The following is a 17,305-nucleotide window of genomic DNA, read 5'->3' as shown; positions in this document are numbered from 1 at the left end:
TTCACTATCGGCGGATGCCCTCTTTCACTCTTCCCATTTCCCTCTGGATTGTATGCTGTGGTTAGAGCCAATTTGATTCCTAGCTGAGAGAAAAACTCCCTAGCTTCATCAGCATCCAATTCACCACGATCCGCAGTGATCTTACCCACACAACCATACCTGCAGAAAATTTCCTCCAATAAGAACTTACACACTGCACTAGTGGTCTTCATTCTCAAAGATCTGCCCTCAACATGATTGGTAAGATCCTCTCTAGCCAAAACAATGTATCTCATCTGCCATAAACCCATAGGCATGGTAACCAAATCAACTACCCACTTGTAATGAATGCATAGCGGATAGGTCGGATGAAGCTCATCTCTATGACGCACTACTGAATACATCTGGCAGTCTCTGCAAGTCTCAACAAAGTGAGAAACATCTCTGTACATGCCTTTCCACCAATATTTCTCCCTGATCTTCTCATAAGTAGCCCATACTCCTCTATGACCAGCCCAAGGACTCTCATGAAACTCCCTCATCACCTGTAACTGTGTCTCTCTATCGCAGACAACCCGCAAAGGTAATCCGCCTCTTTTCTTCGGATGCTTCCAAAGAAATCCGTCCTTGAGAAAATAACCATAGGCTTTCCTTCTGATCTTCTTGAACTCTTCATCTGTCCATTCATCTCTTTTGCTTAGTGTACTAAGGTACCTGCCAATCTGCAACCAATCTCCAACATAGAGCTCTTCTGTGAAAGCCACAATATCATAAACATGACAAACATGATCAACCATAGTGGCTGAAATTTCTGCATCATCCTCTTCTGCAAGTAGAGTCTCCTCATCATCATACCTGGCTCTAGACAACATATCTGCCACTGGATTATTCTTCCCTGCTATGTGTTTAAATTCCGGATTTAATGACTTGATGTATGCAATCCATCTCAACATGGCTATATCCGGAGTAGAGCAACTCGTGATCATACCAATCAATGGCAAGCAATCTGTCTCTACCACAACTGAAGCTCCAATAAAGTACTCCTTGTCACATTTGAGAGCCGTGACAATCCCCAATAACTCCCTCTTAATTTGCGGATATCTCCTCTGTCTCTCGTTTAGGACTTTCGCCCCAAACCGAATAGCATACCTATTTCCATCTGCATCATCTTGACCCACAGCCCAACCTATGCCAATTGGACTAGTGTCAACTGTCAATACAATAGGCCTATCACAATTATAATCCGCTTTCCTGAGAGTAGGAGCATTCTGCAATAACTTCTTCAATTTCCGCATGGCTCTAGTGTGGCTCTCATCCCAATAAAATTTCTGCCCCTTTCGAAGCAGCTGATACAAGCAATCTGCAATGTGTGCAAAATGAGGTATCCAAATCATATAAAACACACAAGCGCCAATGAATCTCCGTACCTCAGAAGTGGTGGAACAATACTCTGCAATCTTGCCTATAGCATTCACCTTATCAGGTGAGGGTTTCCTGCCATAATATCCACACATATGCCCAACAATGACAACCTCATTCACTCCAAAAACAGATTTTTGCCCTGAAAGTGTCAAGTTCACTTCTTCTAACCTGGCCAAAATCTTCTCACATGCTGAAATATGATCAGCCACAAAGTACCTGCATCCCTGCTCATTTAGGCTCTCATTCTTCTCTTCTTCTGCACACCCCTTAATGGGCACATCATCCAAGAAAGGCATAGTAAGCTGAGGTATGTAATCACGAAGGACCTTATGCATGGCATTCATCATATGTGCAACAGAATTAGTGGCACCTTGAGGCAAGGTACACATCCTGACAAGCCCAATAGGAGTTCTCATGGTGGTTATATCCCTGCTTTCCAAAGCTAGCTGAAACTGATCATAACCTGAATACAAATCACCCAAAGAATAGATGGCACGTCCAGCAAATGCCTCTGCAAACTCATCCACAACTGGACCAATACCAACATTCCTGATGGTAACTCTGTTCACTGGCTGCATGTCCTGAATAAATCGAAGAGTACCATTCTTCTTTGGAACTGTAAACCACCTGTTTGAGTATGGTGCAGATGAAGGCTCAAGGATTCCCATCCTGATCTTCTCATTCAATAAATCAATCAGCTTTGGCAAGTGTGCTTTAGGCACTGGAATAGGTCGGAGATTCCATGGGATATGAGGAATAGTAAAGATAACCATAGGAGCAACAATATCAGGATTCACACATCCAATCTCATGTGGGACAAAAGAAAATCCCCTTCCATGGCGCTCAAGCATCTCCTGAAAGCATTGCTTCTCCATGGGTAACAAGAAATCAGCATTTCCAATTTTCAATTCAGCAAGTGTTTCTGCTGAAAATTTATGACCAATATGCTCTGGATTCCTCAAAATTTGCTGTTTAGCAGCCCTCTCTATTTGCTGATCACTGTCAGATGGAAGCGGTACAGCAACCGGCTTCACCTTCTTATCCACAGTTTTGTACTTCGTGTCAACCCTGGCTTCATTATGCTCTTCTGCATTGCATAAACCTTGCTGTAAATCAGCAATTCTGCACTTCAATGGCTGAATATTCTCAGCCCTCTGCTCTATGGACTGCATAGGAACAGCCCCAAACTCTGAATGCTGAAATATTTCAGCAGTAAACTCTGTTGGCTGAAATTTTTCAGCCCTCTGTCTCTCTGAAAGCTGATCATAACCAGCTGGAACCTCTGTTTGCTGAATTTCTTCAGCACTCAATACTCTTTGCTGAGTTACCTCAGCCACTGACTCAATCTGTGACACAAAATCTGCAATTTCATGAAACATGTCCAGGGACTGCACTAATACATTACCATGACAATTCAGCATATCAGTTTTCAGCATATCTCCCATCTCTGCCATCGTATCTGCACAAATCACACTGTCATACATACCATCTATGTGCTCATCATCCTCCAAAATTCCTGCATTTTTCAAATTTTTCTCCTTCCTGCATATATACTGCCTGGCAGCTCTAGACAATCTAGAAGTCCTCTGATAGCTCATTGAACTGTTTGCTGAAATCCCAACATAACCGGAGGAAAAAACACTGCTGCCAGGAGGCGAGAACTCCAATCTCCTCTGCTCTGTACCACCGTCGTCTCGCGAAACGGCGGTACCTAATGAAAACCCGAATCCCTCACAGTGGGCAAGGGTGCATCTCTGAGAGTATCCCTGTTTCTAACATGGTTCACACATACAGTCATAAACTGAACTGCTCTCATACCATCTTTACTGCGAATCCGTGCATAAGCAGATCCATCATCCATGACCTTTGTCTCCATGCGCATCTCTGTAATGAATGGCTGACCAAGAATTATGGGATACGAGCATGAATCCTGCACAAAGAAATGAAAATCCTCCTCTACATCACCAATAGAAACCCTGACACTAGGGCAAGCAGCATATAAATCACCTGCAGTGTTATTGGCGGCTCTCATACGCCACCCATGCTCTACATCCATAGGCCATCTGTTACTCTCATAAACTCCACGAACAATGAGATTAATCTCTGAACCATGATCAACCAATGCAACATAAGGCACCTGTTTTTCTCCAACCTTTACCATCGTCTCTGTAGTTGCCCTAGCCCAATGGCTCCGCGAAAAGTGACTACGCGGTATCAAAACAGGCTCATCAATTTCAGCATAATGCATAGGCTGAACCCTCTTCTCTACCTGCGGCAAAACAGAAGCATTATCAACCATGACCTCATCATCATCCTCATCCAACTCTCCAATCAAAACTCCCTGTGTATCAGTGGTAGACAATGCATGTCTTTTCCTCTTCAAGACCTCCTGAAACTGATCCTGAAACTCTCTTTTTGAGATGCCCAAAATCTCGGAAATAGTGAAAGTCACCTCACTGCCAAGTATCTTATCATTAAAGATTTTCTTCATATCTGTAGATGTCTCAATATCGGACATCAATCTGAATCCTGGCTGCTTTCTCTCTCTAGGCTCTTGCCTCTTTTCCCTCTTTTGAGCATCCTCCATCTGTCGATCTGGCCCTGGTCTTGAAGACGGTCCTGCAGTAGGTGGAGTAACAAACTCACCCCCTCTAGTCTTCTTAGCTGCACTTGGATTTTCTTCATCCCTCTTACGCTTCTCCTCAACAAATACATCTGCACCATGAGATTTAGCCAAATAAGCATAAATAGAATACCTGTCAACAGGCGAGTCCCATCCTGTCTCTGATCTGATGCTAGAGCCTGCGCTAGTCAAAACAGTTTGCTGAATTTTCCCCTTGTTTGCAGTCTCCATAGCATAAGTCCATAGTGCGGACTGAGTCTCCGATCCCTTCTCAATCTGTACTCCATATGCAGAAGCATCACCTCTAGCTGCCACATAAGAAGTACGCGCAGCCATATCCTCCACTAACTTCTTCATTCCACCTTTACCAAAGTTGGTAGCAAGTGGAGCTCCTGTCTCAGTCAACCAAATCTTACCATCTTGCCCCCAATATACCAAATTTTGTCTCCTTGCATCCTGGAAAGAGTCACAATCCCTGCAATGCTGATGCTCCGTACTATCACACCAAATACATCTCCGATCTCTCCTAGGAGCACTAGGAGCACTCCTAGGTGCAATAGGAGCACTAGAAAAAGTAGCAGGCACAGTGGAAGCAAACTGCTCCTTCAACTTACCCACCAACTCCGCTTTGACTGACTCAAGTGTCAAATCTGTGATTCCTTTGATTATATCATCAATAGAGGTAGGCACCGATGGAACAGATGGGTTTGGAGCAGAAGGTGTAGGCATCGGTCGTGGAATAGGAGGAATAGGTGGAGTAGAAACAGTAGGCACTGGCATAGGCCAAGAAACTGGCTGAGGTGGAGAAGAAATAATAGGGATAGAAGTAGGCATAGGAGCAGATGATGATGTAGGTGTCATGGAACCATTCTGTAGGCGAGTCTTCCATATCCTCCTCTTGGTCAATGTCGAGACTGCATCCTGAGCATCCTGCCAATCAGTTTTAAGACCCATAGGCTTCATGCGATCTTCAAGAAGCTCACCCAATTCTTCTTGAAGAGCAGGATCTGCAGCTTGCAAGAAAAGTTCAACTTTTTCAACATCCAATGCTCTTTGTTCAATAGCATCAAGCTGACTATACCTTTCTTCGAATTCTCGAATCAACTCCGAAGCAGCAAGACCTTTGTTTGGCATGTAGACCCACTCTCGGAATGACCGTCGAGTAGCCATACCAAAGTCCTCAAGGAAATATTCTTCTTTAAGAGCCTTCTTAAAATCTTGCCAATGTGTATTTTGAATAAATAAATCAGTCACCTTTGTCCTCAAAGCAGGTGTGACAAGACGAAGGAAGTACTTACTCATAAGTCCAGCAGGAACTCCAAAAAATCCCATCTTGATCTCATATGTCTTCAAATATGCTGAAACATTACGCCCGTCAAATAGCTTCTTCTCACTCTCAACTGCTTCAATAGCCTTAGTCGCGCTGTTTGCATTCTCCTGCTCTGAATAGAGTTGCCTTTGCTGAGACAACTGTTGTTGATGCAATTGTTGTTGCTGCTGCATATACATTTGTGTTTGCTGATTTTGGAGCTGCATATACATGGACATATTCTGCAAAATCTGTTTTAGATCCTCCGTTGAAGTACTTGACGCAGCAGTCATAGATGGAGCTGAAGTAGAGGCAGCTGGAGTTGTTGAGGAAGCTGAAATAGAGGCTGAAGTGTCTCCCATCCTGAAATTTCTGCGACGCTTTCACGTCGGGTTCACCAAAGATGTCGAAGGGTTTGTGAAAGCAATGTCGTAACCACAGAGGTTCTTGAGAAATTCCAAGATGAAAGATCAAGCAAATCAAATAATCAAGACGAATATGATGCCAGGGTTTAAGTGTATCACAATTTTTGGTTCAAGTACAAGTAACAAGATGGATCAACCCAAAGAATCAATCCTCGCAAGAAAACCACTTTATGTTATAAATCAGAATACAAGAGCATCAGATATGTCATCCAGTCTTCAAGAGAATATCCTCAAAATAGACTCTTCTTCAACTGATAGCTCAGCTAGTATGTGTCATGAGTGTAGCACTAAAGTCAGTGTCAACGGACTGAGGGAAAACACATTGGGGTAAAAGAAACTCTCTCAAAGGAACAAGATTGGGTTGACAGCGTAAGATAATTGCTTCTCCATAAACAGGTTTAAGGGTGATTTCATGTCTTATGCCCTGCATGATGTCATCATTTATAATCTCAATGTCTTCATAATCACCTTGTGGATTCAATTAAACCACTTGCTGGTCCCATTTTATTACAACATACTCTTTCTGCTTTACAAACAGTTTAGGAGTAAACTCTGTTTCTGGTTTGATCTTCAGACTGTCTATCGTGAACTGTCCTTGCAATTCTTCTCCTGACCAGCTCCAATAATTCAATGAATTTTATCACAATTGCCATGAGAGTCTCTCCAGGTGCAAGAATCCCATTAGAAAGGCGCATGAAACAGCTCTTAGGAACATTCTTCTGAAGCTTAAAAGCAACTGGAGACTGGCTAATGTTTTTGTTTTGGATAAAAGAGAAGGCTCACTGGTAAAGAGGGCTTGAGATATTCAAGTTGGAGAAGTTCGTTGCTAGTGCCAGATTTTTCATGATGAGAGTACAAGATTGTGTGTCCTGTCACTCAGGAACTGGCAGATTCAGGGTACAGACACTATCGATTTTTCTGTCATCGTAGTATCATAGAATGAAATCTGCATCGGAACGGAATTTGTATCTCATCGATGCAATAACGATTCGTTTTAGCCCTTTGTTTGCACTCCAGATGACGATTTTCAGTTCAGGTTTTAATTCGTGCGGCTCTGGAAGTCGAAGTTCCCCATCTGCCCCTCTCTGAACTTCATGGATTAATCCTTTTATCTCCGTTCAATCTTCGTCCTCCACAGCAGCAATAGAGACCATCAGTCCGTCCAGAATTACAAAGGGGAAACCGAAGCTGAAGATGATGGCTCGAGTTTGTCTTCTCGTATCAGAATACATATGCCGCAGTCATTCAGCCCTCTGCGTCCAGCACTGTCACCTTTAGTCGCTTCTTACTGTCATCGTCCAATTCAGCTTGTATAATTCTGCCATATTCAAACTATTACTGCCATTATGTCCTCTGAGTGAGGAAGAAAACACCCTTTTATGCTCCTCTTTACGATGACGGAGATTCTATTTCACTGTTATTTAAAAGGAATGAATACGTTTCCCATAAATCAGTTTGAAGATACACTCCCAGGTAACAAAGGTGATCGACATGAAAGATGCGTCATTGAAGCTTCCGAGAGCTAGGAAAGTCGTCTCCCAGGATAATGACCTGCCGATCCTCCACCTGTTCCCTTCTTTCACCGCAGTCGATTCCCCTATCCATTATTATTACAGTTCCTTCAGCATGTTAGGCTTTCGACGACACAATCCTCTTCAAGACGCGCTCTCGAATAACATGTACAGACCGCCACTGTGGTGTTTCCCCCTCACAAGCGACGAACTCACGGTCCTCATTTTCTTTTCCTGCCGCGTTCCTCCATCCCAAAATACCTCTTCTTCCTTTCAAAATAGCTCCCCTTCTTTTCCTCATTCGTATCCTCTGTTCCCCTTTTTCCCTCCTTCTTTAGCTTTTCAAAAATCCCCTCTTTTTCCTCTTCTTTTCGTGTTTTCTTTTCCCCTTTTTTTTTTCTCTCAAATTAGCTTCCCTCTAGAATTAGAAAAGCACCAAGGAAAAGTAGGCCCAAAGTAGCCGCGAGCTGTAATGCCAAAGAACTTCAATCGAAAGTGTTCCCGCTCGGAAGAAAAGCACAATTTTAGCATCACATGTGTATGTAAGCATATTGAATGCATGTCAAAGGTTCAAACTTTTCTGTTCTATAAAATCCACTCAGCTGAGTACATGAACAATAGTGCTAATGAATTTTGGCAAGCAGTGGTTCCATGATCAAGGATAACACATGAGCCTCATGTTCATCTGAAAATTCACTGGTCTTCTTAAACTCCCTTGTTGATACCATTTGCATCTCTAGCATAAGCAAACATCTTGTGAAGCTCGGAAAAACCATACTCATTGCAGATCTAGAACCCGTTCTCCTTCTAATTTGCTTACACCAAATATCAGATTCAATCCCAAACAGCGCTTGTCTCTTCTGTAAAATTGAACATGAACCAACTGAAAGAAAAATGTTCAAGCAAAGCAAAGCACAACGTCTACGCCAAAGTATGTACAAAGTAACAAATCTCATGTACAACTTTTGGGTGGTTTTCACACCTCAAATGCGCAGCAATACGACATCCACCCCCTCTAATCCTGCGCATCCTCCGGATGGGCCAACTACCCATGATCATTATCATCAAGATCCACAAACAAATCAATCTCTTCGTTATGCATTACCGGTAGATCAACAAGATTTCCAGCCATATCATCTGTCTCTTCCACTGGAGTTTCTTGTCGTTGCTCTTCTCTCGAAAATTCTTCCAATGCATAATCCTCATCATCTCTTTTCTTGAAAATCTTGATTCTTTTTCCAGCAATTGGCACTCTAAGCATTGTTCCATCCAATTCTGTCAGCTCATATGTTGCATTGTCAAAGACATGTCTGACTATGTATGGCCCAAACCATCTTTTCACCATCTTCCGAAGTGCAGTATGCTGATTTTCAAGGCTGCTATCAAAGACCAATACCCAATCTCCCTCTTCTATTGCTCTAGGCCGCAAGCGATGCCTGCTATCAAACCTGTCCTTGTTCCTTAGTCTAGCAACTTTCAACCTGTCAATAGCTAGCTGAATATCCTCAGGTCTCCTCTCCAACTGTCGAATCCGAAGAGCTAAGAGCTCCTCTCTCGTCAAGTCCTCCTGCCAAGGTAAAACTGACCAAGTCAAAGCACAAGTCTCAATCGGCATAACAGGTTTCTGACCATACATCAACTCTGCAGGCATATATCCTGTAGTAACACTATGAGTCGTACGATCAGCCCATAAAGCAAACGGTAGAAGTCTCGGCCATTCTCCAATCCGTCCTCTGCATGCTTTGGCTAATGCTTTCACTATCGGCGGATGCCCTCTTTCACTCTTCCCATTTCCCTCTGGATTGTATGCTGTGGTTAGAGCCAATTTGATTCCTAGCTGAGAGAAAAACTCCCTAGCTTCATCAGCATCCAATTCACCACGATCCGCAGTGATCTTACCCGCACAACCATACCTGCAGAAAATTTCCTCCAATAAGAACTTACACACTGCACTAGTGGTCTTCATTCTCAAAGATCTGCCCTCAACATGATTTGTAAGATCCTCTCTAGCCAAAACAATGTATCTCATCTGCCATAAACCCATAGGCATGGTAACCAAATCAACTACCCACTTGTAATGAATGCATAGCGGATAGGTCGGATGAAGCTCATCTCTATGACGCACTACTGAATACATCTGGCAGTCTCTGCAAGTCTCAACAAAGTGAGAAACATCTCTGTACATGCCTTTCCACCAATATTTCTCCCTGATCTTCTCATAAGTAGCCCATACTCCTCTATGACCAGCCCAAGGACTCTCATGAAACTCCCTCATCACCTGTAACTGTGTCTCTCTATCGCAGACAACCCGCAAAGGTAATCCGCCTCTTTTCTTCGGATGCTTCCAAAGAAATCCGTCCTTGAGAAAATAACCATAGGCTTTCCTTCTGATCTTCTTGAACTCTTCATCTGTCCATTCATCTCTTTTGCTTAGTGTACTAAGGTACCTGCCAATCTGCAACCAATCTCCAACATAGAGCTCTTCTGTGAAAGCCACAATATCATAAACATGACAAACATGATCAACCATAGTGGCTGAAATTTCTGCATCATCCTCTTCTGCAAGTAGAGTCTCCTCATCATCATACCTGGCTCTAGACAACATATCTGCCACTGGATTATTCTTCCCTGCTATGTGTTTAAATTCCGGATTTAATGACTTGATGTATGCAATCCATCTCAACATGGCTATATCCGGAGTAGAGCAACTCGTGATCATACCAATCAATGGCAAGCAATCTGTCTCTACCACAACTGAAGCTCCAATAAAGTACTCCTTGTCACATTTGAGAGCCGTGACAATCCCCAATAACTCCCTCTTAATTTGCGGATATCTCCTCTGTCTCTCGTTTAGGACTTTCGCCCCAAACCGAATAGCATACCTATTTCCATCTGCATCATCTTGACCCACAGCCCAACCTATGCCAATTGGACTAGTGTCAACTGTCAATACAATAGGCCTATCACAATTATAATCCGCTTTCCTGAGAGTAGGAGCATTCTGCAATAACTTCTTCAATTTCCGCATGGCTCTAGTGTGGCTCTCATCCCAATAAAATTTCTGCCCCTTTCGAAGCAGCTGATACAAGCAATCTGCAATGTGTGCAAAATGAGGTATCCAAATCATATAAAACACACAAGCGCCAATGAATCTCCGTACCTCAGAAGTGGTGGAACAATACTCTGCAATCTTGCCTATAGCATTCACCTTATCAGGTGAGGGTTTCCTGCCATAATATCCACACATATGCCCAACAATGACAACCTCATTCACTCCAAAAACAGATTTTTGCCCTGAAAGTGTCAAGTTCACTTCTTCTAACCTGGCCAAAATCTTCTCACATGCTGAAATATGATCAGCCACAAAGTACCTGCATCCCTGCTCATTTAGGCTCTCATTCTTCTCTTCTTCTGCACACCCCTTAATGGGCACATCATCCAAGAAAGGCATAGTAAGCTGAGGTATGTAATCACGAAGGACCTTATGCATGGCATTCATCATATGTGCAACAGAATTAGTGGCACCTTGAGGCAAGGTACACATCCTGACAAGCCCAATAGGAGTTCTCATGGTGGTTATATCCCTGCTTTCCAAAGCTAGCTGAAACTGATCATAACCTGAATACAAATCACCCAAAGAATAGATGGCACGTCCAGCAAATGCCTCTGCAAACTCATCCACAACTGGACCAATACCAACATTCCTGATGGTAACTCTGTTCACTGGCTGCATGTCCTGAATAAATCGAAGAGTACCATTCTTCTTTGGAACTGTAAACCACCTGTTTGAGTATGGTGCAGATGAAGGCTCAAGGATTCCCATCCTGATCTTCTCATTCAATAAATCAATCAGCTTTGGCAAGTGTGCTTTAGGCACTGGAATAGGTCGGAGATTCCATGGGATATGAGGAATAGTAAAGATAACCATAGGAGCAACAATATCAGGATTCACACATCCAATCTCATGTGGGACAAAAGAAAATCCCCTTCCATGGCGCTCAAGCATCTCCTGAAAGCATTGCTTCTCCATGGGTAACAAGAAATCAGCATTTCCAATTTTCAATTCAGCAAGTGTTTCTGCTGAAAATTTATGACCAATATGCTCTGGATTCCTCAAAATTTGCTGTTTAGCAGCCCTCTCTATTTGCTGATCACTGTCAGATGGAAGCGGTACAGCAACCGGCTTCACCTTCTTATCCACAGTTTTGTACTTCGTGTCAACCCTGGCTTCATTATGCTCTTCTGCATTGCATAAACCTTGCTGTAAATCAGCAATTCTGCACTTCAATGGCTGAATATTCTCAGCCCTCTGCTCTATGGACTGCATAGGAACAGCCCCAAACTCTGAATGCTGAAATATTTCAGCAGTAAACTCTGTTGGCTGAAATTTTTCAGCCCTCTGTCTCTCTGAAAGCTGATCATAACCAGCTGGAACCTCTGTTTGCTGAATTTCTTCAGCACTCAATACTCTTTGCTGAGTTACCTCAGCCACTGACTCAATCTGTGACACAAAATCTGCAATTTCATGAAACATGTCCAGGGACTGCACTAATACATTACCATGACAATTCAGCATATCAGTTTTCAGCATATCTCCCATCTCTGCCATCGTATCTGCACAAATCACACTGTCATACATACCATCTATGTGCTCATCATCCTCCAAAATTCCTGCATTTTTCAAATTTTTCTCCTTCCTGCATATATACTGCCTGGCAGCTCTAGACAATCTAGAAGTCCTCTGATAGCTCATTGAACTGTTTGCTGAAATCCCAACATAACCGGAGGAAAAAACACTGCTGCCAGGAGGCGAGAACTCCAATCTCCTCTGCTCTGTACCACCGTCGTCTCGCGAAACGGCGGTACCTAATGAAAACCCGAATCCCTCACAGTGGGCAAGGGTGCATCTCTGAGAGTATCCCTGTTTCTAACATGGTTCACACATACAGTCATAAACTGAACTGCTCTCATACCATCTTTACTGCGAATCCGTGCATAAGCAGATCCATCATCCATGACCTTTGTCTCCATGCGCATCTCTGTAATGAATGGCTGACCAAGAATTATGGGATACGAGCATGAATCCTGCACAAAGAAATGAAAATCCTCCTCTACATCACCAATAGAAACCCTGACACTAGGGCAAGCAGCATATAAATCACCTGCAGTGTTATTGGCGGCTCTCATACGCCACCCATGCTCTACATCCATAGGCCATCTGTTACTCTCATAAACTCCACGAACAATGAGATTAATCTCTGAACCATGATCAACCAATGCAACATAAGGCACCTGTTTTTCTCCAACCTTTACCATCGTCTCTGTAGTTGCCCTAGCCCAATGGCTCCGCGAAAAGTGACTACGCGGTATCAAAACAGGCTCATCAATTTCAGCATAATGCATAGGCTGAACCCTCTTCTCTACCTGCGGCAAAACAGAAGCATTATCAACCATGACCTCATCATCATCCTCATCCAACTCTCCAATCAAAACTCCCTGTGTATCAGTGGTAGACAATGCATGTCTTTTCCTCTTCAAGACCTCCTGAAACTGATCCTGAAACTCTCTTTTTGAGATGCCCAAAATCTCGGAAATAGTGAAAGTCACCTCACTGCCAAGTATCTTATCATTAAAGATTTTCTTCATATCTGTAGATGTCTCAATATCGGACATCAATCTGAATCCTGGCTGCTTTCTCTCTCTAGGCTCTTGCCTCTTTTCCCTCTTTTGAGCATCCTCCATCTGTCGATCTGGCCCTGGTCTTGAAGACGGTCCTGCAGTAGGTGGAGTAACAAACTCACCCCCTCTAGTCTTCTTAGCTGCACTTGGATTTTCTTCATCCCTCTTACGCTTCTCCTCAACAAATACATCTGCACCATGAGATTTAGCCAAATAAGCATAAATAGAATACCTGTCAACAGGCGAGTCCCATCCTGTCTCTGATCTGATGCTAGAGCCTGCGCTAGTCAAAACAGTTTGCTGAATTTTCCCCTTGTTTGCAGTCTCCATAGCATAAGTCCATAGTGCGGACTGAGTCTCCGATCCCTTCTCAATCTGTACTCCATATGCAGAAGCATCACCTCTAGCTGCCACATAAGAAGTACGCGCAGCCATATCCTCCACTAACTTCTTCATTCCACCTTTACCAAAGTTGGTAGCAAGTGGAGCTCCTGTCTCAGTCAACCAAATCTTACCATCTTGCCCCCAATATACCAAATTTTGTCTCCTTGCATCCTGGAAAGAGTCACAATCCCTGCAATGCTGATGCTCCGTACTATCACACCAAATACATCTCCGATCTCTCCTAGGAGCACTAGGAGCACTCCTAGGTGCAATAGGAGCACTAGAAAAAGTAGCAGGCACAGTGGAAGCAAACTGCTCCTTCAACTTACCCACCAACTCCGCTTTGACTGACTCAAGTGTCAAATCTGTGATTCCTTTGATTATATCATCAATAGAGGTAGGCACCGATGGAACAGATGGGTTTGGAGCAGAAGGTGTAGGCATCGGTCGTGGAATAGGAGGAATAGGTGGAGTAGAAACAGTAGGCACTGGCATAGGCCAAGAAACTGGCTGAGGTGGAGAAGAAATAATAGGGATAGAAGTAGGCATAGGAGCAGATGATGATGTAGGTGTCATGGAACCATTCTGTAGGCGAGTCTTCCATATCCTCCTCTTGGTCAATGTCGAGACTGCATCCTGAGCATCCTGCCAATCAGTTTTAAGACCCATAGGCTTCATGCGATCTTCAAGAAGCTCACCCAATTCTTCTTGAAGAGCAGGATCTGCAGCTTGCAAGAAAAGTTCAACTTTTTCAACATCCAATGCTCTTTGTTCAATAGCATCAAGCTGACTATACCTTTCTTCGAATTCTCGAATCAACTCCGAAGCAGCAAGACCTTTGTTTGGCATGTAGACCCACTCTCGGAATGACCGTCGAGTAGCCATACCAAAGTCCTCAAGGAAATATTCTTCTTTAAGAGCCTTCTTAAAATCTTGCCAATGTGTATTTTGAATAAATAAATCAGTCACCTTTGTCCTCAAAGCAGGTGTGACAAGACGAAGGAAGTACTTACTCATAAGTCCAGCAGGAACTCCAAAAAATCCCATCTTGATCTCATATGTCTTCAAATATGCTGAAACATTACGCCCGTCAAATAGCTTCTTCTCACTCTCAACTGCTTCAATAGCCTTAGTCGCGCTGTTTGCATTCTCCTGCTCTGAATAGAGTTGCCTTTGCTGAGACAACTGTTGTTGATGCAATTGTTGTTGCTGCTGCATATACATTTGTGTTTGCTGATTTTGGAGCTGCATATACATGGACATATTCTGCAAAATCTGTTTTAGATCCTCCGTTGAAGTACTTGACGCAGCAGTCATAGATGGAGCTGAAGTAGAGGCAGCTGGAGTTGTTGAGGAAGCTGAAATAGAGGCTGAAGTGTCTCCCATCCTGAAATTTCTGCGACGCTTTCACGTCGGGTTCACCAAAGATGTCGAAGGGTTTGTGAAAGCAATGTCGTAACCACAGAGGTTCTTGAGAAATTCCAAGATGAAAGATCAAGCAAATCAAATAATCAAGACGAATATGATGCCAGGGTTTAAGTGTATCACAATTTTTGGTTCAAGTACAAGTAACAAGATGGATCAACCCAAAGAATCAATCCTCGCAAGAAAACCACTTTATGTTATAAATCAGAATACAAGAGCATCAGATATGTCATCCAGTCTTCAAGAGAATATCCTCAAAATAGACTCTTCTTCAACTGATAGCTCAGCTAGTATGTGTCATGAGTGTAGCACTAAAGTCAGTGTCAACGGACTGAGGGAAAACACATTGGGGTAAAAGAAACTCTCTCAAAGGAACAAGATTGGGTTGACAGCGTAAGATAATTGCTTCTCCATAAACAGGTTTAAGGGTGATTTCATGTCTTATGCCCTGCATGATGTCATCATTTATAATCTCAATGTCTTCATAATCACCTTGTGGATTCAATTAAACCACTTGCTGGTCCCATTTTATTACAACATACTCTTTCTGCTTTACAAACAGTTTAGGAGTAAACTCTGTTTCTGGTTTGATCTTCAGACTGTCTATCGTGAACTGTCCTTGCAATTCTTCTCCTGACCAGCTCCAATAATTCAATGAATTTTATCACAATTGCCATGAGAGTCTCTCCAGGTGCAAGAATCCCATTAGAAAGGCGCATGAAACAGCTCTTAGGAACATTCTTCTGAAGCTTAAAAGCAACTGGAGACTGGCTAATGTTTTTGTTTTGGATAAAAGAGAAGGCTCACTGGTAAAGAGGGCTTGAGATATTCAAGTTGGAGAAGTTCGTTGCTAGTGCCAGATTTTTCATGATGAGAGTACAAGATTGTGTGTCCTGTCACTCAGGAACTGGCAGATTCAGGGTACAGACACTATCGATTTTTCTGTCATCGTAGTATCATAGAATGAAATCTGCATCGGAACGGAATTTGTATCTCATCGATGCAATAACGATTCGTTTTAGCCCTTTGTTTGCACTCCAGATGACGATTTTCAGTTCAGGTTTTAATTCGTGCGGCTCTGGAAGTCGAAGTTCCCCATCTGCCCCTCTCTGAACTTCATGGATTAATCCTTTTATCTCCGTTCAATCTTCGTCCTCCACAGCAGCAATAGAGACCATCAGTCCGTCCAGAATTACAAAGGGGAAACCGAAGCTGAAGATGATGGCTCGAGTTTGTCTTCTCGTATCAGAATACATATGCCGCAGTCATTCAGCCCTCTGCGTCCAGCACTGTCACCTTTAGTCGCTTCTTACTGTCATCGTCCAATTCAGCTTGTATAATTCTGCCATATTCAAACTATTACTGCCATTATGTCCTCTGAGTGAGGAAGAAAACACCCTTTTATGCTCCTCTTTACGATGACGGAGATTCTATTTCACTGTTATTTAAAAGGAATGAATACGTTTCCCATAAATCAGTTTGAAGATACACTCCCAGGTAACAAAGGTGATCGACATGAAAGATGCGTCATTGAAGCTTCCGAGAGCTAGGAAAGTCGTCTCCCAGGATAATGACCTGCCGATCCTCCACCTGTTCCCTTCTTTCACCGCAGTCGATTCCCCTATCCATTATTATTACAGTTCCTTCAGCATGTTAGGCTTTCGACGACACAATCCTCTTCAAGACGCGCTCTCGAATAACATGTACAGACCGCCACTGTGGTGTTTCCCCCTCACAAGCGACGAACTCACGGTCCTCATTTTCTTTTCCTGCCGCGTTCCTCCATCCCAAAATACCTCTTCTTCCTTTCAAAATAGCTCCCCTTCTTTTCCTCATTCGTATCCTCTGTTCCCCTTTTTCCCTCCTTCTTTAGCTTTTCAAAAATCCCCTCTTTTTCCTCTTCTTTTCGTGTTTTCTTTTCCCCTTTTTTTTTTTCTCTCAAATTAGCTTCCCTCTAGAATTAGAAAAGCACCAAGGAAAAGTAGGCCCAAAGTAGCCGCGAGCTGTAATGCCAAAGAACTTCAATCGAAAGTGTTCCCGCTCGGAAGAAAAGCACAATTTTAGCATCACATGTGTATGTAAGCATATTGAATGCATGTCAAAGGTTCAAACTTTTCTGTTCTATAAAATCCACTCAGCTGAGTACATGAACAATAGTGCTAATGAATTTTGGCAAGCAGTGGTTCCATGATCAAGGATAACACATGAGCCTCATGTTCATCTGAAAATTCACTGGTCTTCTTAAACTCCCTTGTTGATACCATTTGCATCTCTAGCATAAGCAAACATCTTGTGAAGCTCGGAAAAACCATACTCATTGCAGATCTAGAACCCGTTCTCCTTCTAATTTGCTTACACCAAATATCAGATTCAATCCCAAACAGCGCTTGTCTCTTCTGTAAAATTGAACATGAACCAACTGAAAGAAAAATGTTCAAGCAAAGCAAAGCACAACGTCTACGCCAAAGTATGTACAAAGTAACAAATCTCATGTACAACTTTTGGGTGGTTTTCACACCTCAAATGCGCAGCAATACGACAACGTGAC

Source organism: Lygodium microphyllum, chromosome 5 (genome assembly GCF_053477565.2).
Source record: "Lygodium microphyllum isolate KBCC chromosome 5, Lygodium_microphyllum_v1.1.10, whole genome shotgun sequence".
NCBI lineage: Eukaryota > Viridiplantae > Streptophyta > Polypodiopsida > Schizaeales > Lygodiaceae > Lygodium > Lygodium microphyllum.
The sequence above is the reverse complement of the archived record's forward strand: the minus strand, read 5'-3'. Positions refer to the sequence as shown.